This window comes from Heterocephalus glaber, unplaced genomic scaffold (assembly GCF_053883595.1).
Source record: "Heterocephalus glaber isolate CG9 unplaced genomic scaffold, H.glaber_assembly_v1.0 deba00000122, whole genome shotgun sequence".
In the NCBI taxonomy this organism is placed as follows: domain Eukaryota; kingdom Metazoa; phylum Chordata; class Mammalia; order Rodentia; family Bathyergidae; genus Heterocephalus; species Heterocephalus glaber.
Genome location: NW_028258138.1, coordinates 81,512,774 through 81,539,543, shown reverse-complemented (window position 1 = coordinate 81,539,543; position 26,770 = coordinate 81,512,774). Strand labels below are relative to the sequence as shown.

The 26,770-nt window shown below is 51.8% G+C and overlaps 1 protein-coding gene across 6 annotated transcripts in view; it reads right to left on the bottom strand.

Moving 5' to 3' along the window:
• Wdr72 (WD repeat domain 72) overlaps positions 1-10,857 on the bottom strand; it is a 178,583-nt gene extending 167,726 nt beyond the window's left edge. For 2 of the 6 annotated variants that reach the window (XM_021260918.2, XM_021260910.2), the window contains exon 1: positions 10,682-10,844. The gene's annotated coding sequence lies outside the window, so the exon portion shown is untranslated. Of the gene's footprint in view, positions 1-5,723; positions 5,851-10,291; positions 10,571-10,681 lie in introns of those variants that run through there. The other 4 variants (XM_004835376.3, XM_087180407.1, XM_013074273.3 and 1 more) reach the window with 4 other exon arrangements.
• Between the last annotated feature and the right edge of the window lie 15,913 nt (positions 10,858-26,770).

Here is a 26,770-nt window from a genome sequence, read left to right as displayed (position 1 = left end):
AGAGGCTGCCCTTAGCACTGACATCTGTGTTCACACTTCACAAAGATAAGAAGCCAGAGCAGAGAATGCTGCTGCCTCGCCTGTATCCCGGTGTCTCGGGGGCATCCAGTTGGGCTGGGAACGAGCAGGCCCCACCACTGTCCTGCCACTGCCCGGCAGGCACCCACTGCTCCTGTCACAAACCCTGCGACTCTGGAGTCCAGGCTGGAATGGCGTTGGGGGCCGCTGGCTGTCCTAGTCCCTCACTCTGGAGGACACGGGTGAGGAATGAGCTCCGGGTAACTTTAGACCATGTCTGGCTCTGGGACGCGGAGACCCCGTGAGCCTCACAGTGAGAACAGGGAGTGACCAGAAGAGGGCACATCTCCGTGGTCACACGTTTTAGGTGATTACATCTATTTTGTAGTCAAATTTTACAAAATAACTCTGGGAAGTCAGTACTTGCTGTCACTGGGGGAAGGAGGGAATCCATGTTTTTGAGAGTCCTTGTAATTCTCCAGAAATCTCTGAGGAAAATAAATGAATAATAAATTAAAAACCCAAAGAGGAAAAAGCTGACGGCGAGCCGGTGACAGATGAAATCTCTGGTGGCGGTGAGCTAGGTGTCTGTCCGAAGGCACACGTTCTGTCTCAAATACTTGCATGTCTAGACCAGCAGGAAAGCCTCTGGCAGGGATTACAAAGTTCAGGGCCACAGCCCTCAGTTTATCATTACAGTACCTCAAGCCCCACTGCCTGGGTGGGGATAGGTGTTTACCTTCCCTGCTATCCAAATCTGGTCTGTTTAGATGCAATGTAAAACAGTACTGTTGGACAAAAAAGAAGACATTAAAAAAGCAGCTCAGCTATGATTTCACATTCTAATCCAGCATTTGAGACTTCGATTCACACACTGTAACTTCTACAAGCAATAGAACCAGTGTTTCATCACCCAGGCCAGGGCTCCCCAAAGCCAGTCCACACCAGGGAGCAGGCCTGGACGTGTAGACGGCAGCAGGAATATGGGAGGGGCTGCCGGGCATGGAAAGCAGCGTGCTTCCCCCCTTTCAGTGTGCTCCGTTCCCGAAAATGTACAGGGGCGTGAGTGTGTGTGAGTGTATGTGAGCATGTGTGTGTGATTTTGTCATTTCTCAATGCTATAATGATAAACTTTTCAGGAAACACTTTTAATCGAATAATTAAAGGGTGTTCCGAGGCTGCAGCCACAGGACACCGAGCAGCAATGACCAGGCCCGGACCTGCACCGGGCTGTGGGGGAGGACAGGCAGGAGCCGGTATGAAGGGGCTGGGGAGGGCCACTGCGTCACCCTGGGGAGCCAGACCTTCCCTAAGGGCTCAGCCTCCACCTGGGCTCAGGACAGCAGCTCAGCCGCTCCTGATCAGGAAACAACACTGAGTAGCAAAGGTCACAGCAGAAATGCAAGGCCTCCTGAGGCGGCACAGGTTCCCGGCCTCCTTCCCTACCACAGGGGCTCCTGGGTTTCTGCCTTTTGGTTCCTGGGATCTGGGGATCAGGCCCAGGGCCTTTGTTCACACTGAGCTACCTCCCAGCCCTTTTTCTTTTTCTGCATTTTTTATGTCAAAACAGGATCTTGCTAAGTTCCTAGGCTTTCCTCAAACTTGTAATCTTCCTGCCTTGGCTTCCTGAGTTGCTAGGATAACAGGCACCTTTCATGGCTCTGACCACCAGGCGAGGAAGAAGGGACTTCTTTCTTTGCTGACCGGGCAGCAGAGGCAGCAGCCAGGACCAGAGTCATCCTGCCAAGGTGGAACTCAGGCCTGGGGAAACATCCAGGCCCACTCTCTCTGCGCATCCCTGACAGACGGAAATGCAGGCTGATCTATGTTGTATCCAGCACATCACCATCTCTGTTATTTTAATTCAAAATATGTTTTCTTGGGAAGAGGCAAGAAAACAGGACAGAGTGGGTCCTCTCCCCTCTCCTCGTGGGTAGCTGGGCATTATTCTCAGAGCCTCATTCTCCTCAGCCTCAAAACGGGGAGCAGTTACCTCAGAGCTGAGGTGAAGGTGAGGAATTCCGAACAGGAATCGCTCCTCCTCCGCTCAGAGTGGTGCTCAGCCCGTGTCCCCAGGAGGACTGACCTGTGGGAGCTCCTCACCGGGACAGGTGTGACGTCTCTCTCCTGCAGACAGTTCCCTCACTTCCTGGGCAGGATTTCACTACAATTTTTCCTCAGAAATGCTGTCGGTTATGCTAGAGCCTGTGTCCACGCCAGAGTGCAATTTGTGACCCTTCTAAACTCAACAATGACATCCTAGTCAGCCATCCCAGGACTAACTAGGGTTGCCAGACTAAGTTAAAATACAAGATGCCTAAGGAAATATGAATTTCAGGTGAGCAACAAGTAATTTTTCAAATAAGTATGCCTTGTGCAACACTGGGAATGTGCATATAGCAAAGCACGAATTGTTCTTACTGCCTGGAACACATGTATACAGTTCACTCACTGTTTGTTGGAAATTCGAATAGAACTGGGTCCTGCAGGCACCCTGGGGCCTCTGATAACTGGAAGCTAAAGACAAACGGGGCCTCTTAGATCACAACCACCTCTTCCTCCTAGAGACGGGAACGAAGGCCCAGGTGAGCCGCCACTTGGTCGAGATCACCCGGGACAGGGGTGGCTCAGGGAGCGCCAGGCCAGGCTTCCATCCGTCCATTCAGAACCTCATACCTGCACCCCAAGACACCCTGCCCTGATGCCCCACCCAGTCTGACCCATCTACCAAGGAAACCCCTTGTTATTTTGGCTGTTCTTTAAAAGAGAAAAGCCCAGCAAAAGGACAATAAACCCTGTACCCACCCAGCCTCCAGCACGGCCGGCCTCTGTGGCCGGGACGGCCAGGGGAAGGCCCCCTGAGGCTTCCCCACGAGACAGCACCGCCCGGCCCAGCCCAGCCTGCTTCCTCCCTCCTCCTGACCCGCCCGAGAGCAGAGCAGGTAGAGTCTGATGCAGGTGTGGTTTTGCGGCTGATGTCACTGGGCCTGGACCTCTTCACCTGCCCATCCTGCAGCTTTGTCCAAGGAGACACCAGACCATGGTCTCTGCCCTGCCAGCCTCACACAGACAAACCCAGAGCCCTCGAGGGTCTGAGGACAGCCAGCCAAAACCACAGGGCTGCATGACTCAGACACAAATATCTACCATCACCGCCTGGCCACCCCCCCACCCCCCCGGAAAGTGAAAATAGTGCACATTAACACACCCGGGGGGGCCTCAGGCCTAACACTGGACAGAGGCCTCTGTGAGACACGGGAATGCCACTGCTTCTTCAAAACCTGCAGCCAGAAGACTTCAGGGTTCTTTTCTTCAAGAAAAAGAACAACCTGGCCATCTTGCAGACAGAGAGTTTTGTTTTTCTATTTTGAGTTTAGGTGGAGATAGAGGAGCTCTGGTGTTAAAACTCAGGGACTTGTACCGTTTCCCCTGTGCAGTTTACTGTGTGTAAGTTGGAGCCGCATAAACATGACCAGAGAGAGATGCGAGAGTGGGTGAAGGGCTTGGCCAGGGCCACTCAGCTGAATAAGCTCTGCAGGGCAACCCAAGAACGGTGAGAAAAGTAAACTAAGGAAAGCTGGGAGGGACCCGGAGGTGTCACCTGAGGGTCCCTCAGTGGCCTGATCTCAGCAGACGCCCTGCACCCCAACCAGCCGCTGGAACAGGGTCCCCAAGCCACTTTCTTCCTGTACCAACAGACTGTAACCAGATCACTCCTCAGGAAGGTGGACACGGGCTCCGGCTGCCCGGGCACACTTAGACAACACAAGCACGTCTGCCCTGTCTTGCCAGAGTGTGACGATTTCAGAACTAACTCTACCCAGCACCAAAGCCCAGCTCTGCAAAAGCACTAGTGTTGAGTGTGGACTGCTGATTAGGAGATTCTAGTGAGTGGCCTGTTCCAGGCAGGGACACTCGGGCGGGTAAAGCTGGTGCTTAAATGACCTAGAGGTCAAAGAAAGAGCTCAACCCATGTAAGAATGAATCTGAACTTCAAACACACTAGACCTCGAATGTGTATGCATATGCAACAAAGCCTGTGAGAAGTCACAGCCCAGTCATCGAGCGAAGGGGCCAGAGACGTCCACTGTGGCTCTCCTACCATGGCTCAAAGACTGCTCTGACCGTGGCTTCCAATGTCACTCGGGGACACAGAGCACTGTGTTCTGTTCACAGTAACTGGAGCCCCCCCATAACACTGAGCCACACCCCCAGCCTTTCATTTTTAATTTTTAATTGTGAGACAGTGTCACTAACTTGCTGAGTTGCCCGGGCTGGGCTCAATTCCAGACTCCTCCTGCCTCAGCCTCCCAGAGTGCTGAGATTAGGGTGTGCACCACCGTGCCTGGCTGTCATCCGACAGCAATGGGAATAGAAGGATCAGGCCCTTTTCGGAGGACACTCTCAATGCGATTTACATTCAGTCAGGGAACAATGGCATGGAGGGGCAAAGCCCTTGTTTAAAACTTCGAAGTTTTAGGGTTCATGGCTTTGTTTGGTTTGTTTTGCTGTAGCGTATGCTGCATTTAACTCTGAATATTCACAGTGAAAGTCACTGATTCTTTTTTACCTAAAAGCATTTAAGTTGGAGGAAAATCCCCACTGCTGTGTGAACTCTGTTCTTAATGAAACTCGTCAAGCACTGAGCGAGATGGGAGGGCACAGGCCCTGGGCTGCCTGGAAAGCACAGCGGAACCCCCGGTCCCGTGCATGGCTCAGCGTCACACTGTGTCTTGTCCCTGCCTGGGTCGGCAAAGCAGCTCCTGTGCAGGTTCTGCAAATCCACCAGCAGCCTGGAGTCATGGTGCCCAACAGCTGAGGGCACCGTGGACAGCGAGGTGCCCAGTGCCCTTCTTTGAATGCGTGCACTCTGAGGCTCAGATTCTCCCCCAGAAGGGGTGCACTGCCTGGCCTCCGGTCTGTCCTCTCACCCGAACCTGGCCACCCACCTGGCAGCCGAGGCCAGCACGGTGCCCTCCAGCCCCAGACCTGCGAGTGAAGCACTTCCCTCTGAGAAGCCAACGCAGGCGCACAGTTGCATAAGCTGCTCTGCTCTGGCGTGCTATGGGTTAATGTGCACCAAACTGCAGACCTTCCTGTGAATGTGAGCGGGAGTAGCGCTCTCCCCAAGTCCTGGGAACTGGCTGCCCTCAACACCGGGGTCAAATCCTGCCCAAACCCATGAGCAGCCCTTCCCAGGACCGACCGGCACTCCTCCTCGCCCTCCTTCCTCTGTCACCCGAGCACCCTTCAGAGAGCCTCGTGTCTCCTTTCCATGTTAGCACGTCTTACCTCAGCCTTACTTTCACTTATTTTTCTAGATATCCACCCTAATCTCGTAGGAACATTTCTACCTTCTTCTTTCACCTTTATTAACCTTTATCTCCTGGCTTCAACTGGTCTCTCTTCTCCCCAGCCCCTTCTTCCTGTCTATGTGCACATTCAGTTTAAAAGATCCACCGAGGTCTGCCAAGTCCCAGAGACCACACAGCACCATGGTGATGTCCAGAGGCAGAGGTGGTCAGGGCCTCGAGGGGCCCGGTGCCCAGGGACAGCTCGTGACTGGACCCCAGCAAGGGAAGGATGGAGCCCCAGGGCAATCAGACCCCTGTTCAGACCCCAAGCCTGACACACCCCTGGACCTGTGACCCCGTTACTCCAAACCTCACTTTACTCCTCCATGAATGGCAATCAGTGCCCCTCACCCGCGGTGACCAGGGTGGAGATAGCAGGTGCCTTCGGTCCCACACGTCACCAGCCAGGCTGAGGTGCGGCTCCACCTTGGACACCCTGAAGGCTGCGTCACCCCAGTGTCGTATCAGGGTCCCGCACCTGCGAGATGAATGAATGCGTAGGGTCGGTCGGTGTGAGAGCTACCTCAGCTGACACAGAAGCCATCGGGCAGGAAGCCTCTGACAGAAGCTGGGCGCAGGACCAGTGGCCTCTTTATGTCACATAATCTGAACGTAGCCCTGCAGAGTACACAGCATCACAGCTACAGGGACGCCTGCCTGGGGCTCACAACCCTTCGCCTGTCAGTCACAGCTGAGTGACCACGTCTAGGAAAGCCAGTGAAGCAGGGAGAGGAAGAGAAGACCAGAGGCCTCGCACTGGCAAAGGCAAACAACTCCTATTTTAAAAATTGACTTTTGAAAACATCAGCCACCCGTCTCCTGTTACGGATGGAATCGAGCCCACCCCAATTCGCGCGTGGAAGCAGAGCCTCGCACCAGGACACCAGGACATGCCCCTCCTCAGAAACAGGTCCCCTTCGGCCCTATCTCTCCTCCCTCCGCACTGCTGGACTTTCCCCCTACCGCACTCAGGCCAGGGCCACACAGCAGCTGTGCACTAGACCCAGTGCTCCTCAGGATTAGCAGGAAAATGGGGCTTGGTGACCCCACCCTCTGCCAGAGTCACACATACCCCTGCCTCTGCCTGAGGCTGCAGGGCCCACAGTTCATGCACAGCCATTCACCTACTGCTGCTTAGAAGGAAGCAAGACAAGCAAAATAACCAGAAGAGACCTGACCACAGGGGTGCCCAGGGTGCCGACGACTCTGCAGTCACAGGGGCAAATCCACATGTAGATCTCCTCTACCCGATCTGCAGACCTTGCTGTTAACCATGGGACCTTGCAGGCCAGGCAGGGCAGCAATGTTCTCAAAGCCCACCTTAGTAGGTGCCACAGAACGGATCACTTTCACTCAGAGCTGATTCCTGTGGGTGCGCTAGGAGGTGGCTGAAGCTCTGGGGAGCACTGGCCGGGCCCTAGAGGCCAGAAGAAACCAGAGGCAGGAGGCACTTTGTGGACCATCCCGTCTCTGCCTATCCTGAGCACAGATCTGGGGAGGGGCCCCTCTTGTCCCTGCTGGGTCCCCTCGAACAGAAGTCACTGTCCACTACACCAAGGATCGCTGTACTGGGGCGCAGGCTGCCCCCTACCACGGCTACTGGGCACGGGACAGGGCCAGCACTGCCTTCGACCTAAGCCCTCTCACCAGCAAACTCACTGCTGGGGACACCTTCCTTGCCCTCCCGGCGGGGGGGACACCAGGAGGGACACCAGGAATGCTGATTTCATCCCGAACGACAGCTCACGGCTGTCGGAGGGTGGCAGCCGGCACCATCTCCCAGCTGCTGATGGCAGCCAGGGCTTGCAGCACAAATTCAATTTTAGGATGTTAATCTTGGCCTGCCACTCAGAAATTTTCTCTGAGGGATATGATTTTTCTCTGGATTTCATTTTAAGAATGATTTTCTTCATCCACAATCAATAAAGATATGTTTTCATCAAAAGACTCTATCTTGGCAGAATTCAATTGGCTATTTCAATCCCTTTTGGTGGCACAGTATTAATTAAAATAGTTTATGTTCCACTTCAACTGGAAAAAGAGGCAGCGAAAGAGCAGCTACTCAGAACACATGTTCTGTACACATCAGCACAGAGGGCAAAAAATAATTTTCTCCTTCTCTGGGCAAGACATTAGCTATGCAAGACAGTTCTCGAACTTGGATAGTCATGGTGATCTCACCGGGAAAGGAACGATGGAGCTCTTGGTACAGGCATTTTTGTTCAATAAATAGGAAATGGGATGCATAGACGGCACGTGTGGCAAATGCCCCCTTCCACTGCCCCAAGAGGAAAAGGAAGAAAGAGCGGCCTCCCTGTGCCCCGGGGTGGGGACTCCCACCCAGGACCAGGGTCCCATTTCTCTTAACTGAATAAATGCATGAGCAACAATGCTATTAAAACCTCTCTAATGTTGAAATAAGGACTGTAATGGAATCCATGGTGTTTCCCAAAGAAGGCATAAAGGATTAGTTTTTACATTTTTCACATTAAAAAGAGAGAAGATCATAAAGGGTGTAGAGACAGTGCAGGAATTCTGCTGTAACAGTCCCTGGAAGCGCCCGACTCTGCTCTGCCAGAGACTTCCCGACCCCAAGATGCTGACCGGCCAACCCTGGAACCTGCGTGTCCCTTGTGAGAAGGGCAGAAGCTCCCATGGGCACAGGCAGGGCCTGGCACATAAGCGCCCTGCCTGGAAGGGGTGGAGAGGCTGCCCGGACAGAGGGCTCACTGTCAAGGAAGGGCTATTCAGCGGGCATCTCCATCAGGCTAGAAGCTAGGGAGAAAGAGGGGGAAGGAAGGGGTGGGAGGGAAGCTCAGTGTAAGGAAGCACAGGGCCCCTATAAATGAGGCCTTCTCACCTGCCTTGTCCCGAGTTCATCCAACCATTGGGCTTCTGAATACAAGGAGATTGCAATTTTAAGAAGCAGTCATCTTCCTGAGGGTTTTTTTTGTTTTTGGTACCTTTTTTGGTACCGGGGATTGAACTCGGGACCTTGCATTTGCGAGGCAGGCGGTGGAACCACTGAGCTAAACCCCTGGCCCAAGAAGCAGTCATCTTGATACCCTAAGGAGTCCAAAGATTGCACAGAGCTCAACACACCATCACTTCAATGTGTCACCTGTGCTCACAGAACACTTAGGCTAACTGGGATTTGAGAGCGAGAGCGAGAGGACAGAGCGTAGGTAAGTCTAGTCCATGTCCCTCTTTTCTCCTATTTTATGAATCAATGAAAACCAGCGGGGAGGTGAGCTCGAGACAGTAGTGGCTGGGGTTCGGATCCATTCAGACACTTGGCCAATGAGCAGCAGACAAGCGCGGACAGACAGACAGACTCAGGGACAGTCCCCATCGCGTCTGTCACAAGCTCCTCAATCCAGACTCTGGGGAGGCACACTGGTTGCAGGAGTCAGAACCAGGCAGCAATGGGTCCACAGGGGAATTCAGACCAGATCTGCAGAGACACTCACACTTGTGGCCAAGAAGCCCGTCTCCACATGCTGTGCTTCCTGCATAGAATGACTCAGGAAATATCGAGTCAGCTGATCAGAGAAGATTCCCTGAGGGAAAATGAATGAGCAACCAACAAAGAACAACTACCCTGAAGTTCTTCCTGGGACAGGCATTCGGGGCTGCATGGACAGCAGTGGCCGGCCTGGCCCAGCCTCTCCAGCGAGAGCCCCTCCACGGTGCCCAACTCCCAAACTGAGTTCTTTGCTGACTGCTGGGCCCTGGGTGCCAGGGAGTATTTTCTCTTGCTCTGCAGGGATTACTGCAAAGCCATCTTCTTAAAAATCCACGAGGGGGAGAAGAGACTACCAGAGAAAACTCCAGGTATTCAGTGCTTCAGCACATTTGTGCAGTGTTTGCAAGACTGGTAACTCATGCATGACCAAGTTAGTATTTCTAGGCAAATCCTTCCACATTTAAAAGGGGTTTTGAAAAGTAATAGTACGAAAGGAATATCGAGAAGCTAAAACTCTTTAACAAACTCCTCCCAAAGTTTTCAGTTTGCATTCTGGTGTCCCAAAGTAATGAACTGATTTTCAACATCTCATCCACACAATGTTTTGTGAGACTCCCTTCAGCTTAGGCAGAGGCCAGCTGGAGCAGGGAGCTGGAGAGAAAGGCAGAGACCCTGAGGAGCAAATGCAGGAATGCGGGAGCTCTCCAAGTGGAGAGACTCTGGCAGGCGGGTGGAAGTCCACACACTCTTAACCCCAGGCCACGCCAGGAGCAAGTTTCTAGAGTAACAGGTCTGCTTTCTAGCGCACACGAATGCTATAAATCCCCTCTGTGGAGTCTGGGTGAGGGTCTCCCGTGTACTCAAAGGGGCCAAGTGAGGGCCTGGCCTTGGCTGAGGGCCTGCTGTGCCCAGGCCAATGGTTTCATAGGTAACCAAGCCTTCCCCGCGCTGCAGGAACCCTCAAATCGGCGCCCAGTAACGTGAAGTAATGGTAAGACCCACGGGTCACGCTTGAGGAAGCCAAAACTCAGAGGCTACGCGACCTGTCACCTTCCTGCAGCCGCCGCAGGGGTGTGTGGCCTGCATCTGCTCCAGGTCAGTGCCTTGAGCGACCAGGATCCTCCGGACCAGGGCGCCCTCAGCTTCCAGGTTGATGTTTAGCCCGCCCCACCCCTTGTCACCAGGGCCCAGCCGAGCCGGTGCTGGCGTGGACCGGCCCACCCTGCAGTGGCCGGCCGGCGTCACGCGGGCCGGAGCCCACACCGGTCAGGACAGGCTGCCGGTGCTCGCAGCACTCTCGGCTCCCCTGGCCCAGCGCCTGCTCGCCTGAGGCGTCACGTGTGGGACTAAACCTCGCCTCGCGCCGAGGGAGAGCCCAGGGAAGCCGCCTCCCCCGTGGGCTGCAGCGCTGCCCCATCCTGCCGCCCCCAGCCACCCCGCGGCCCGCGCTCACCCCGAGGCGGGAGGGGTCCGTGTGTCCCGGGCCTGGGAGCCCGCAAAGCCTGGAGCGAGGCCTCCCTGGAGCCAGACCCGCCCTAGAGAGCAGGTTTCCGGACGGCCCGAGCCCAGGTCCTGTAACCGAGCCGGTGGTCCTGCTGAGGATGGCGACGACGGAGGGCGAGGGGCTGCTGGGACCCTGGAGCCGGTCTAGGGGCTCGGCGGGGCCCCGGGGCTGCCGCGCAGCCGCAGCCAGGACTCCGGGCCGGGTCCCCGCGAGCAGAGCCGAGCCCGCGCCCGCCGCCGGGGAGCAGCGCCCCGGCCGTCCCGGAGGACGAGCCCAGCGTGGCCCCAGGCGACCCGCGCCCGCCGCCCGCCGCCCGCCGCCCGCAGCCCCTGAGCTCACCCCGCGGAGCCCCGCGCCGTCTGCGCCGAGCTCGGCGTCCAGGCGAGCGCCCCCGTCCGCGCTTCAGCCTCCGGAGCGCCGCGGGTCCGGGCGCCTGGCGGGGTCGCAGCCTGCGCCTGCCCGCGAGAACCCGCGTCGACCTCCGGGACATCCACCGCGGCCGCGGCCCCGCCCACGCCCCAGGTGCCCGCGGCCCCGCCCACCCTTACCAGGCTCCTCCCTGGGGCCGGTGCCCTGCACCTGCCCAGGGTGCCCACCCAGTCCTTGTCCTTGGAGGCTGGAGTAAAGCAGCACCCTTCCCAAGGCCCACACCTGTCTCAGCACTTCCTCCCTCGCTGGACAGGAGGCCTGGCGCCCAGGGCCCACAGAAAAGGGGACAAGACAAAGAAGAGCTGGGGAGGAAGAACGCGCTGCGCGGGGCTGCATACCAATGCAGTCACTGCCCATGCTGAACCTGGACCCAGTCCTTGCACCCTGGACAAAAATTAATTCAGAACGGCTCGTAGATCTAAATGTGGAACATAAACTTTAAATCAGCTAGAAGAAAACAATGAAACCCTGGTTATCTCCGGTTAGGCCAAAACAAAAAATAAGCCATGGAAGAAAAAGTGAGAAGCTTGGCCACTTCACCAAAGAAAACATTACGGATGCAAAGTGAGCTTACGACACAATTCTTAGCTTGTCTAGCTCTCAAGGAGCCGCTCTCAGCTCCATAGTTTGCTACTTCTCGTTGAGCTTGGGCACTCCTGATAGCCTTCACTGCTGTTCACCCTTTCCTCCCAAAGTCATTCACGTTTGTGTCTCTAGAAGATTCTGCTCTCCGGGAAACTGCCTGCACCCACCTGACCACGTGGTCTGCCCCTGGTACCCTGCGGAATCCAGGAGTTTGAACACAAGGACAAACATCCATCTGCCTCTGATGCAGGTGTCGGTGCTGATGAGATGCTGCCACTCTTCAGACTCCAAACACGGAACGATCTTGCAGCTACAGTGACCATCCCTGGAGGGTCCCGATCCCTTCAGTCTGCCAGAGCGTAACGCAGAAACCAGCAGCAAGAATGTCAGAGAGAGGAGGTCAGTGTGGCCCACCGCGAGATCGTTTAGAGCAACAGTGATGCTCCGATCAGGACTTGTCCCCCAGGTCTTTGGTGCTCTCTCTCTCTGTGGCGGAGCCTTCCCCAAGGTGGGAACTCCTTGGTGACTGCCTTGTTTTTAAAACATTAATGTTCATCATATTTGCAGTCCACAACGTTCACATTCCTTATGTGGATTGGTGCATGCATGTAACTAATCTTAATTCCTTTATTCAGCCCCTTCCCTCTCTTCTCTACCCACTCCCCTATCTCTCGGTCTCCTTTCCACTTGCAAAAGATCTATCTCCCCATTTCCTATCATCTATTTTTTATTTTGTTCTTTAATTTATTTATATTTTGGTTTTCTCATATAAGAGAAACCATGGAATATTTAAGCTTATGTGTCTGATTTATTTCACTGAACACTGTGGTCTCAAGGTGCATCCATTTTCCTACAAGTTACTCAAATTTATCCTTCTTCATGGCAGAGTAGTACTTGATTGTGTGTAAATACCATGTTTCTTTTATCCATTCACATGTTGATGGACATGTAGGCTGCTTCCAAGATTTAGCTACTATGAACTGTGCTGCTATCTATCCATACAGGGCTGTGTATGGATTACTGCAATATGATGTCTTTAGCTCTTTTGGGAAGATGCCTAGAAGGAAAATTGTTGGGTCAAATGGAGTTTCTAGTCTCAATTATCTGAGGAATGTCCACACTGATCTCCTTAGTAGTTTTGTGACTGCCTCCTGAGGAAAAGGGTACGGAATGGGGAACAGAGGAGAACTGTGCTCCTCAGCTCTCCTACTGCTGGGACACAAAACATGACAGCTGCATCCTAAAGGAGAAGTCAGTATGGCTCACAGTTTCAGGGGACTCAGTCCATGGCAGAAATGGCATGGGAGAAGGGCCTGGAGGAGCAGGGTGGCAGCACTGTGCTCTATTAATCTGCCAGGCATCTCTTAACCCAGTGAGGCACTAACCCTAGTGGTGTTAGGGATCCCAGTGCTACTGGGTATAGACTGCAGGATTACCTTGCTCTCTGTCTGTGGCCAGGATCAGAGGCCCCTCCCTTCGGCCACCAGGCCCTGAGGCCACCCAGGGGAGGGGCCACCTTGTGATCTGGTAAGTAGGTACTGCAGACCTGTGGTCGGTGACTGCAGCTGCTCCAGCACCCTGACCTGGAAGCATGCAGTCCAGACTCAAATTCCCACCCACAGATATGCTGCAGTCATGAAAGCTGATTGTTTGCAGTCAGCAAGATTCAGGGTGATCTGTAACGCAGCAGGGGTGACTAATACAAAACCCATGCAAGAGTCTTCCCGAAGGAGATGTGCTGAAGACGCGGGGTCGCCAGAGAGCTCCATGACCTCTGCGCAATCAGACTTCTGTGTCTCCCAGGCCTGCATGGTGTGGCCCGGGCTGCTCCTCTAGTGGTCCGGTGTTGGCCCCGTCTGGGAAATGCACCCTCTCCTTAGGGCAGAACCTGGTTCTCCCCAGGGCTGAGACCAGACCATCGCTGCCTGCCCCACACACTGGCCCTGGAGCCCCAGCCCCAGCCAGCATTTGCCCTGCCTGGCCACTTCTGGTTTTGAGCCCAGGATGGGGCTTCTGGTGGCTTCATCAAGGATGAGGACCACAGTCCAGTGCCCGCAGCACAGGCCCTAGGAGCTGTCCAGGGCAGCGGCAGTCACATCTCCTCGGCAAATGCGCTTCCCACTCCTGAGAGGGAGCCACAGCCCTTCCAGAGCCAGGACATGGGGGTGTCCCTGATATATTTCAAAATGACAGTGAAAAGGAGTAAGAAATCCCCAACACCACAAAAGCAATTCATGTTTGGAGAGATGGAAATGCTTGGTACCCTGATCTGGAAGTTACACATTGCCTACATGCACTTAATTACCACACAGCACCACACCACAGGAAGGTGTACAAAGTCAGTGGTCCCTCAGTTCACGAACTCGGTTCCTGCCATGACTCTGGTTGTAAAGTGAGTTGGGCAAGAACCGAATCAAGTTCAGTGGTTAGGTTAGTGTTGACCTTATGGGGAAATTACGAAGTTGCAGAATTCCAAGGATGATAATAGATTCCCAAAGCTTCTGGAGAGAGGAATCCAAAGGCCCCTGCCGAGAGCAATGCCATTGTCTTAGATGCCCTCACTGCAGTACAGGATCCTAGAACCCAGGGCTCCCAGCCGAGTAACAAACAGTTACAAGGCATCTCCTTGTACATGCAAGAGCAGAACATCAAACCTCCCTACATGCTTTGCAGGAAACCATGGTGAATGTCTTCTGCAGCGCAAAGAAATCGACCCCAAAGAAGGAAGCATGATCGCCAGGAATTATGGGGACACTGAGGGGCTTGAGGGGACAGAGAAGGGAGAGCTGGGCTGCAGCAGGTGCCTGGCACCCAGCAGCCTGATGTCCACACTGGGGGAAGGAAAGACCAGGGCGGAGAGGCCTCCAGGGCCAGGCGACGGTGTGGACGGGGAGTGACAGCAGTGCACAGAACACTGACACTGCGAGAGTATCAGCAACAACAAGTAAGCAAACTCAGTGCGATGCAGGTACTTAAAGTTATCTAAAATAAAGAAAAAATAGAAGCTACAGCACTTAAAATTAGAAAAAGGATGCTTAAAAATTGCTGTGGGAAGCCAGGCATAGTGGGACTATGTGACTGTAACCCCAGCCCTCTGAGAGGCTGAGGCAGGAGGACTAAGAGTTCCAACCTGGCCCTTGCAAAACTCAGCCATGCTGGTGACAAGGCCTCTCCTACGGGACCACAGGGCACCTCCGATGTCCTCAGCGGTGCTCACGATGGTGGTCAGAAATGATCTTTCTGCTGAAACCTCAGGAGTGGATCTCCTGGTTTGTAACTAAAACTAAAATGAGCAACAGATAAGAAGAGCTTAGCATTGGCCGTGCACATTTCTCATATGCTTTCTGCTAAGTTATAATCCTCTAAGTGGAAACCACGAGGGTGGGGTACGAAACTAGGATCCAGACCTGCAAACAGCAAGGACTCCAGGAGGCTGAACAACTGTCCTGACCCGTCACCAGGGAGAAGCCCAGGACTTTAAAATTTCATGTCCTTCGGCGGCAGAAGTCCATAATTTTAGACACTGTCACATACAGTACTGTATTTTGACTCTGTGAAAAGATGTCTAGAAAGTTAAGAGCTTCACTCAGAGTTGTGCACTTAGTCATGACCAAGGTGGGCTCAAATGTCGATTTCAGTGGACCCTGTGTCCTCCACACAAACACACTGTCTCAGTGGACACTCAGAACACTCTAGTGATTTCCTGTTCACCACTTGAACCCAGGACTTAGTGATTCCATAAACACAGATTCGGAAGAGCATTTGAGTACAGAAAATCAAACAGATAAGCAATCACATGTATGTGTATGTGTGTATTTGCACACGTGTGTGGGAAATAAGTGTGCATATGTGTTCTTTCTTTGTTACTGAGACTCCAGATCCTTGGATTGACTTTTAAAGACGTTTATGTGGCTCAGAGTCTAAAAAACAACAGCAGACTCCTGCTGAGAGCTCTGCCATGAGCAGCCCAGCAGGACCATATTTTAGGTGAAAAGCAACACTTAAGCTATTTTTCTAGTAAGGGATTTCAAGGTCAAATCCATTTTCTGCTCATGTTTTAGAAGTGCCTACATTGAAAGAAAAACAAGAAAAGGCATGTCAATTTATTTTTTAAATGACAGAACTCTGGGTTTTAACAAAAAGTGAACATTTGATAATTTGAAACTGTTAGGACAACAGGGACCGAAGCCAGTTATCTTCCTGGGAAAAATGCTTCCTAAATGCTTAGTCCAGGAGCAGAACAATGACGGAGGCCATGGGGCTGTCTGATTTCACAGGTTCTGTGAACTCTTCTTAGCTATCTGTAAATAACTGTGTATTTTATCATCAGCTGTCTTAGCTACATTTCTCATTGCTGAGACAAAATACCCAACACTCAGAGTTAAAGGAGAAAGGGCTGGGGATTTAGCTCAGTGGTTTCGCTGTCTGCTGCACAAGCTCAAGGACCCAAGTTCGATCCCTGGTACCAAAAAAAAAAAAAAAAAAAAAAAAGGAGGAGTGTTTACTCAGCTCACAGTTTGTAGAGGTTTCAGGTCATAGCCAGCTGGCTCCAAGGCAGGGTGGCACAGCAGAGGGCTTGCAGGGGAGAAACAGTCCATGGCAGGCAGACAGGCAGCAAAAGCAGCAAGCGACCAGCATTGACCCTGTTTCTGTCCCTTATGCTACCCAACTTACACTCAACACTTGGGGCAGGCCCCTTTGTCCTACCCAGAACTGTCCCAAACCAACCAGCAGACCAATTCAGCATCACACACCCTTGGTCCCAGCACCACACACCAGATCCAGCACCTCTGACTATGTGAGGCTTTGGGGGACACCCAGACACAAGCTGTAACATCAGCACATGGAAGCTTCTGCAAGAAAGACCATGCCATATATTTCAGCATATGCTGGCATGGAGGGAAGGTGATTCCCAGAACTTAATTATGTTCATGCCCAGGAAGGCACAGGGAGCAGTGTGGTCCACCAGTGCAGTCTGCCCGAGAAAATAAGCTAGGAGCTCTTAGGTCAGAGAAGACCCACAGCTGAGTGAGCAAGGCCAGGATGAAGTCTGAAGCGAGTTTATTGCCTCCAGTGACTGCACACCTGAGGTGCAAGTCTGGGAGTGGCCCGGCCAGGGGTGTTCAGGGGTGTTTGATTCTCTGCAGGGCTCTGGGCTGAGAAGCCCTGGGGAAGGGTGACTGGGCCAGAGGGGACAAAGTGGGTTTACCTGACAGGTTGAGCCAAGTCATGTCTTTCTAGGATTTCCCTTCCCCAGAGTGGTGTCATCTGGTCAGGACGAGTTAAGCTTCATTCTCCTAAGTTAGATCCTTACTTTTTGGAAATGCTGTGGCCCCTATGTGGGAAGGGGACACTGCATTCTCTCTGCACAGGAACTAGGACTGGACTGCAGTTGAGAGCTGTGGCACAGTATTACCCATGGACAGCCTTACCCACAGACAACCTTAACCATGGACAGCCTTACCCACAAGAGAGCCTTACCCATGGACAGCTTTACCCACGGACAGCTTTACCCACAGACAGCCTTACCCATGGACAGCCTTACCCACAGAGAGCCTTACCCATGGATAGCCTTACCCACAGACATCCTTACCCGTGGACAGCCTTACCCACAGACATCCTTACCCACGGACAGGTGCGTGTGCTTCTTGTAGCCCCTCTCATGGCAGAAGTGTAAGTGGTCTAGTTTGGCAGGAACAGAGTTGGCTCCTTTGTAGCTGGGGACTGGGAATGAGGGCATAAGGAGGGAAAGGTGAGACTGGAAGGGTCAGCTTTCATGAGGACATGAACTTTGGTGTTGTCTTGAGAGAAATATGCAACCAACAAATGATTTTCAGAGAATTGGCAATGTCAAAAACGGAATTTTGGAATAAATAATCAGCTTCTCCAAATGAGGGCTTCAAGGGACACCACTCATTCATTGCAGATGGCACAGTCTGATGTTCTCCTTAAAACTGATCGTGCCTATTTGCCATCGGTGCTGTGTAATATGCTTCAGACGAAGCTGAGTGTAGTACAGACCCTGCCCTCCTGCTCTGCTCATAACAGCCCCATCTCCGACCATCACTACACTCTGCTCCTGGAGCCTGGGAAGAGAGGTTGTTGTGGAGCAGGAAGAGACCTTAGTTTACAGAACATTGGCGCAGTGTCAAAGAGGGGACCATTGCGTTATCTTCCACAAATTAAATCACGGACAAGAAATGGTGCTTTCGTTGGCCCTCCCAGCTTTTCTTTGGTGGAGATGCCCCCTGGACCACATGGTGAAAGGTACTCTGAGTGAGTGCGGGTTGGAAGTGTAATTAACAACGTTGGCAAAATGTGGTTCATAAACTCCTGCCGCATAGATGAGCACAAGTGAGCTTCGGAGGTTGGCGGGCAGAGAGGAGTGCTCTGAGTGCTGAGCTTGGCTGAGGCTGTGTGGAGAGCAGCCCTCTGTGACCCGCATTGAATTAGAACACCAGCCGCCCCCCTCTCCCCGGCAGGCTCCGCAGGGGCTGGGGAATTTTGTATCCTGATGTACAAGTGGAAATTCTGTTTGAACGTGAACGAAAGGGCCAATCAACATTTGCCAGAAGATTGAGGGTGAAAAGAAAGTAATAAATAAACATGGTAGCCATGAGAGAGTAGAGGTTTTCTGGAGACACAAGAGTTTGTGCTCATTTAAAATCAGATGCCGAGAAGACAGGTGGCAAGAGACTAAAGACACTGCAGAAGGAACAAGAAATAAGATATTTATTTGTTCTGAGACAACATAAAAGGGTGAAAGAAAATAAATTGAGACTTGAGCATGTTGAAACAAATGGATGTGAAACAGAAAATCATTGTTTATTTATATCTCACTTTATTTTCTAAAAGGATTCGAGCAGCCTACAACAAAGGATCCAAGAATAATAAAGTTATAACCGGGGAGAAAGCAAGGACTCTGAAGGAGGGGAAGCACCTCTGATCACTGTGAGGGAGGCAGAGGGCCAGACCAGGCTCCGAGGGTCTCAGCTCTGGGACATTTGCAGCTATGGATTGTCGCGTAATGCGCCCCTCTCCCCAGGGACGGGGCACAGACTGCCCTGGGCCAGTGCCTCCCACCTGGCTGCTCCAGGTCTGGCTCCAGGAATTGCAGCAGTGTGGTCACACCGTGGGTGTGTGTCTTCCATTCTACGGAGACTCGCGCAGTGGGGAAAATACCAACAGCTGGCCTGAACAGGGGCCTCTCAGGCGTCACTGTCTCCATGTTTCTCTTCCACGTGGTGATTCCCACGGCACGCAGCCCAAAGGGATGAGCAGATGCTGTCTTCCCTCACTGCCCAGTGTGGGTGCTGAATGACACCCTGTAAGTCCCAAAGGAGTCTCTGAGGGGAGCTTTGCTAAAGGGAGGACTGTTGTCCCTTTTGAAAGGTGGAATGCCAAGCCCCATGCAGTGCTCACAGCTACCCGTGAGCTAACAGATGTCTCCCTGTCAGGGGCAGTAGCATGGCAACCAGCCATGTGCACACAGATGTTGTCATCGACCATTTGTTTTAGGTGAAGATTATGAAATGTAAGGGTGGAAGGGAAAGGAGAGAGGAGGATCCTGTTTGTAACGGCCCTTTGCAGAGTTGGAAGGACAGCTCCAGCCTGCTCTGCACCTCAAACTGTGGTGCAGATGCTCGGAGGGAGAGTCTGGGTCCCACACCAGACATGTGGCACCAGCATTTTACCTCAGCAAGACTGCCTGCGATTGTTTTGTGGAGTAAAATTGGAGAGGTACTGTTCAGAAGGTCATGCAGAATTGCTGGGTAGTGGGAGAGATGCACTGCTGTGCACACACTCGGAACAGGCCAGGGTCTTCTAGTGGATCAGTAACAGCATATGTTGGGAAAAAATATTAGTAAATATTGAGGGTCATTTAATGTTCACATTCCATGCATTCACTGACCAGGACACTTAGGATAAGTGTGGATGCTGAGGTGGGATTGAAATGGGGGAGACATCCTTATAGGGAGGAGAGCTGTCTGGGAGAAGAGGTTTGAAAAAATGATGGATGGATGTTTGCAGAAGTATGAACCACAGCACACAAATAAGTGGCAGCTAGAATAGAAAATACCAGCGTAGCAGAGATCAGTAAGCGTATTTGTATGTTGCACTTGTGTTGTATGGAATGTTACTTAGAGCAAGTAGATTATTTACTGAGAACTTAACTGCATTTTATAGAAGTGTCTCCCATAATGGCATCTTCTATTATGACAAGCATGCTCTCATAGCTAAAGGCAGGCACAGACAGAGTGGTGTCAGGTATCGTTAAGTTGGGTGGGCTCGGAGAGAGAGCAGACCCTTGGGGAAGTGGCCGACCCAGGTTTGGACAGGAGGTGTACAAGTGCCCCTGGAGTGCTGTGTGTTACTAAAAGGCAGGGGAGCTCTAGAGACACCTGGATCCACGTCAGATGGGCACCCCAGCCGAGGCAGAGGGATGGCCTGAAGCCTCCGCACTCGAGGCTTCAGGGAGGAGAGTGGGCCATGTGGGTGATACTCAGCGGTGGATCAGTCCACGGAAGACTTTATAGTCAAATGTGATGTTGGGAGGAGGAGTGGGTCACTATAAATGGGGAGCCATACAAGCCTTGTCTTCTTTAACCTGTACAGCAGTCATCTAAATTATGTTCTCAGATTAAAGTAGAATGAAACTGGATGTAAATCACAATAAGAGAGCCAGGTATTAAACAACACACTGCTAAATTACACATGGGTCAAAGAAGATGTCCCAAAAGAAATTAAATATTTTAAACTAAGGGAAATGAGAATATAACTTAGCAAAATTTGTAGGATACAGTGAAAACAGAGCTTAGAGGAAAATTTATAGCATTTAATGCATGTAGTAGAAAATAAGATAGATGTAAAATCAATTTAAGCTTCCATATTAAGAAAGTAGAGGAAGAAGAGTCATATAAACCTAAAGCATGCAGAAGAAAATAATAAAAATTAGAACAGAAATCAAAGAAATTGAAAATAAAATCTACAAAACTAAAAGCTCGTTCTTTGAGAAGGTCAAGAAAATTGACAAATCTGTGGTAAAAAAAAAAAAAGGGAAAGACAGACTGCTAATATCAGACATGAGAGAAGGAATTATTACTACTGATATCATGGGCATTAGATAGATAATAAGTGAATGTTATAAACAACTCTATGTTCACAATTCTGATAACTCAGATGAAATGGACCAAACATGTGAAAGATAAAAACTACCAAAATTCACACAGGAGAAACAGATAATCTGAATAGGGCTATATTATTAAACAAATTAAATCAAGAATTCATAACCTTCAAAAAAAACCAAGGCACAAGACTCAGTTGGTTTCTTTGGTGAATTCTACCAGCCATTTCAGAAGAAATTATATCAGTGATACTCTGAAATAATAATAAACTCTGCAGATACAAAAGCATAGAGGGTGATTCCTCACTAAGTCCATGAGTCTTGCATTATCTTATCATTAAAACTAAACAAAGATATTACAAAGGGGAAAATTATAGAGTAATTTCTCTCATAAATGTAGGTGCAGAAATCCTAAAAATATCAGCAAATTGCATATGACAATGTACAAAAATAATTGTATCAGCTCAGATTTATCCCAGGGATGGAAGCCCTACACAGATTTCAGATTGAGGAATGAAATCAGCTTTTCAGCCAGCTAAGATAGAAGAGTGATGTTTCCTATTAATGAGGAGAAACATTGGACAGAAGCCCACACTCATCCACAATGCAGACTGTACTCAAATTAGGGCTGGAGGTGCTCTCTCAACTCAGTGAAGGCCACTTGAAAAACTCCAGCTGACATCATGTGTATTGGTGAGAAGCTGAATGCTGTTACCCCAAATCAGGAGCAATGTGAGTGTGTACCACTCCCCAATCCCATTCAACACTGCCCACACAAGGGCAACACGATGGGATACAGAATGAAAGCTACATGGGTTAGGAAGGGAGAAATAAAAGACTTCTGGGCTACAGGTGACATAATTGTCTGTTTTAATAAGTTCAATGAGTTGAGGAAAAGAAACCCCTGAGGCCAATAAATGATACAGCAAGGTCATGAAATACAAGGCTAATGTACAAGTCGGCTGTTTCCTTAAAGAGCAGCAACGAAACAGTGAAATTTGAAATTAAAATACAATACTATTCCATTAACACCTACAAAAGAAGTATTTATGTATAAATCTACCAAAATATATACAAGATCTACTTGAAGAAAACTACAAAATTTTATGAAAGAATTTTAAAACAAAGTGTTGCAGTAAGGGTTTGCAAGGAAATAGATTTAATCAAGGACACACAATTTATAGGATTATTTTATAATATTCACCCAAAAAGTCAAATGAAGAGGCGTGCAAGAGATCTGTCCACACACTAGAGACCCGAAGAATCCACCCGAGGGCCTGGATCCCACAGCAATGTCCCACACAAGTCAGCCGAAGGCCTAGAGCCCAGAGCAATGTCCTGCATGAGTCCAGCCAGAGGCCCAGAGCTCACGGAAATGTCTCATGCTTGTCCGTATGGAGCATCTGCCCCGGGAAGACCCAAAGGCCAGAGGTGGAAGCCAGAAAGTCTGTGGATAAAAACTGACAACAATATTAACTCTTCCTATCATGGACTACCTATTTACTTACCTTGTATGGTGGGGTAACCAATGGTCAATTTGGAACATCCAGCCGAACTGAGTCAGCATGGTTCTGGGCATGGAAGACCAACCTGAGGATTGAAAATGTTTTCCCTTTCCCAATATATGACATTCTAGAAAGGCTGAAACTATAGAGGCGATAAAAGGATTGATGGCTGTCCACAGTTGGGGCAGAGATGCGGGGTGCATGCGTGTGTGTGTGTGTGTGTGTGTGTGTGTGTGTTTGTGTAGGGCAGGAGAATGGAGAGGTGAAGTATGGGAGATTTTTAGAATGGCAGGACTATTTTGTGTGATACCGTCACGACAAACTCATGACATTATGCTTTTGTCAAAACATGTAGATAGAGCTATATGACAAAAGGAGTGAATGTTAATGTGTGCAAATTAGAAAAATACTGTGAGATTTTGGGAACCACAGGAAAAACATAGATGGTATGACAAGAGAACCGAAATGTATTACACATGTGTGATGCACTCTCATGGAGGAACTGGGGGAAAGATGCCGATCAAAGAAACTCTGGAGAGAAACATACGAGGAAAGGTAAAGGAACTGCACATTAGCACTATCCCCTGGCTGACAAGCTGGCTTCCCGTGGGGCTGGGATAACAATTCCCATGCTGCTATCCTCGTGTCCTGGGATCAAAAGACTCAACAGTTGGAGCTGAGCTGGCGGGCAGTGGGAGTCGAGCTTCTCCCTGTTGTAGGAATTTAGGGATGAGTGGAAGGAGGCTGGAGGGATCCATGCCGTGGTTACACTCACAGGGATTATGTTTAACTTAACACAGACGCAGATGGCTACACACAGGAATGTTTGTAGTATGGGTTGGCAGACACGCATGTCTCTTGGCTGGCTGCTTAGAGGGGCTAAGAGAAAACAGGGTGATGGTAGCAACAAGCACACCAGCCTCCTCTAAATTTCTCCAGCTGACTCCCAGGCTGGCCGTCCGGATTCCAGCAGTATTTGGAGCAGCTTGCCGAGCTATGTCAACATGCTCAAAGCACAAACAGAACAAACCGAGCCCACCAGCTCCACTGACTCGGGTGAGGCAGGGGACCCAGGAACTGTGCCAAGCTGAGCTGTGCCCCTCGGAGAGCTCTGTGCCCATTCTGTGGCACCTGGCGGCATTTCCTGTGGGGAGGGGCTTGCAGGTGATTACCGCAAGGACGCTCATCCTGGATATGCAGCTGTATGTGTCCTGTGAGGAGGAGGCCGGGCTCTGCGCATGCACAGGAGCAGCAGGAGGAGGACCGGGTGCAAGCCGGAGTGGAGAGGGTGGATGGAGGAAGGCAGCTCCCCAGGCCCGAAAGAGCCAGGGGCTCCTTCCTCTCGGGATGCAGAACTGAGCCAACACTTTGTGTCTCCCAGTGAGCCAACTGTGGACTTCCTGCTGCAGAAGAGCAAGTGAGTGCATTTGTGCTGTTCCAGCCACCAAGCCTGTGGCGACTCACACAAGAGCCAACTGGAAGAGCGCCCACCACCAGCACTGGAACGCTTGGGCGCAGAACGAAGTAAGCCGCACAGCAGTCTCCCCCTGAGAGTCATCTGACTGAGGCTTTTCCGGCTTTACTGTAGCGTGAGGGGTGGCACATGTTCGCGGGAAGCATGCTTCAGTTCTGAGTCTTGGCCTTCCCCAGGCGAGCGGCCGGTGGCCTAGTGCAGGGCAGTGACTGTGAGGACGTGGGGGCAGCGCATCTCCCGCCAGGCCACGATGTCAGGCGTGTTCCGGGTAGAATCGGGTGCATAGAAATTACAGATGTTGGCTTGTGATACTTCCCAGCATGATGGGCTCACTGGCATGTAATGTCTTCATAACCACTGAGTCTGTGTTGGGTTGTGACTCACAGCATAAAACAGATGCCATAAAAATCAATTAAGGCTGTCCTGCACACAAAAACTGAAATTCAACTAAACAGCCACAAGTGCATATGGACATAAATAAATGACTGAGTCAATGTGTAAGAATGAGGAAGAAGTGGTAATCTCCCACATAGCATAGCCAGCCCCACCTGCAAGGAGGTGGCCCGTAACTGCCCAGGCGGCCCGGGGGCCCGCAGTAGGGCTTCCCCTGAGCGGCAGCTTGGCCAGGAAGGGGCAGTGGCACCTGTTCAAACACTGCTTCCCCACAGGCTCATGGTCAGAATCAGCAGGCACAAACTGGGTTCACAGTCGTATTCTTGCCAGGGTGTAATGCGAGCCACACTTTGCCTCTGTCATCTAACTTCCGGGGAGGCAGCTGTGAGAAAATGCATCCCACAAGTCCAGCACGGGTCCTCGTGCAGGAAAGCTGACCAGCCCTGCCCAGGAGGGTTAGGGTGGAGAAAACCAAGCTGATCCAAGAAACTGCTGCAGTCAGAGCAGCCTTGTTTGTTTAGCACCTCCTCTTGTTTGTGTCTGTTACATGTTTCCCTTTAACTTCTTCTCTAATGATTCCGTCTTGAGATGAATTTGTCTTGGCCCCTCTGTTCTTTAGCGAAGGTCACATGGCCTGAACTTCTGTTTCTTTGCGCGTCCATCTGCAGGCTTTTGCTCAGTACCATGTTGTGGAGTCGTTGCACGCTGCAAAAGTGACTTCTGCCTCAGTCAGCAGCAGCAGGCTGGGCTTACCCCACATCGTGTGTCCCTGAGCCGGGAGCTGACTGCCCCTCAGCTGTGTCCTTGCCAGCAGATGCTCTTCTGCGGGTGGGTTCCTCAGGGTCAGCCCGCATCTCAGGCCACACTGTCGCTCACCCGGGGACTCCTCCCCACGCGATGCTTCCCTTCCCTTCCCATCTGGCTCACTTTCAAGTCTGGACATCGGCCCCCCACCCCACAGGGAGCCCGCGTCCCTGAGCTCATCCGCCTTGTGGACAGCCCCACCAGTGCAATTTCTGTGTCCAGCATAGACATCCTCTTTCAGCTTCTACCTGCTTCTGCGCATTTCTCAAAGCAGGTTTTCTTCCTAAATATTCTGTCCACACGCTGGAACTTTAGTCAGCCGCAGGGTCACCTACCCTGCCGGCTCCTCCACTGCGGTAGAGGGTCCACGGACTCTTTGGAGGGTCAGCCAGCTGGAAAGGAGACCTTTGACCTACTCCTTGTAGATTTTATCCTGCCGACAAGTACTTAGTTCTTCCCGGAACTGTCCCAAGTTCTTCAGAGACCAACTCATTTGTTCCTTCCAAACAGCTTCTGTGGAAACGGCTGTGACTCCCCTTGGCCAACGGAAAACCTAAATTGGAGAGAGGCAGAGACTGACCAAGTGTGTGGGGCTGGGGTGCAAACCCGGGAAGTTTCGTCCTGAGCCAGCGCTCCAGACCTCTGCCCTGCCTCCTCCTGAGTGTGTGCTCCCCGAGGATCAGACACTCACCACTCTGGCCATAGCTTACTCTTTTTTGTTCTCTCTTGAAAACCCTGGGTTGCGTGGGCATGGGAACACCCCAGTCACACCCCAAGGCTGCCCTTCGCCCAGAGAGGACTGCAGGAGCCTAAGGCAAGACGCATGGCGGGGCGTTGGTGACCACACCCTGTCTCTAGGCCAGCAGCCTCCCCCTCCCTCTTAGCTGGAGCCCCTGTCACCCTGTACTTCCTGAATGCCAACACTAGAGGGGGGAGTGGTACCAGGATACTTGTTGAAAAGCGCTGGAAAGGGAAAGCCAGTGTTTCTATTTTTAAGGTTTAAAAAATTATTTAATATTGTTCATTATAGGAAGGTAGAATATCTGAAGAAGTACCAAGAAGAAGTAAATACATTACAGCCATTGCTGTGAACACTCCGGCCCCCTGGCTGCCAGCAGCTGGCCTCCTGCTCCTCCTGGGGCCTGGGGCCCCGGAAAACAAGGGGATGACTCGGTCCCCACACAGCGCTGCCATGGTGGGGACACGGCGACTGGAAATACAGCGAATGTCGGCATTTTAGAAGTTTATTATAGGGCCGGGGGTGTAGCTCAGTGGTGCCACTGCCTGCCTTGCAAGCACAAGGACCCGAGTTCGATCCCCGGGACCAAAAACAAAAAAAGTTTATTATCGTGAGGGACGAATTGCCGTGAACCCCTCACAAGGCCCTCACTCCGAGCACACGCTCCGCGTCGTCCTTGCCACTGCCTGCAGCAGCTCTGGAACCCTCTTTCCTGGGGGTCTTTGTGAGCTGTGATCAAAAATACAGTGACTGCTGCTGTGACCGCCATCCAAGGAAAAGCAGCTAGTAAAACGTGAATGAGGCTGTGTCCTCACCCACGTTATTCCCTGGATTTGGCGCCTGCGATTTCTGACTCCACCTCAAAGTCAAAGTGACTGGGAAAGGTGAATATTTTGAATCCATTCAGGACATGGAGGCAGCCACAACACCCAAACTGGAAACCCTTAGGGAAGAGGACGCAGAGCTGCTGCAGAAAGTGGCTAGACCCCGGGATGAGCGTAATTCACCCCTGAGGGAGATTTGCGGCTCTGCATCTTTGGCTGTCGTAATTTATTTTTAAACTTGAGCACCCTCCGCGTGTGTGTTGCTCACACCCTCTGTAAGCCGTGACTGGCCTGCTGTCCCAGGCCTGGTGTCTGGGGGGACCCAGGTTCCACGGGGGGGCCTGGGGTGGGGAGGGAGAGGGACGGAGATGCAGTGCTCCTGTCCAGCAGCCAGGACGCAGGCGGGTGCTGTGTGTGGAGAACACGCACAGCAAGAGCGGAGAAGCTCGGCCCCTCCCTGCCGGCCGCCACCCTGAGTTTCTCCCCTCACCCTGGCTCTGACTGAGCCTTGCCCGCCTCCTCGCGTTCCCGCCCTTCCCAGCCTGAGCGCC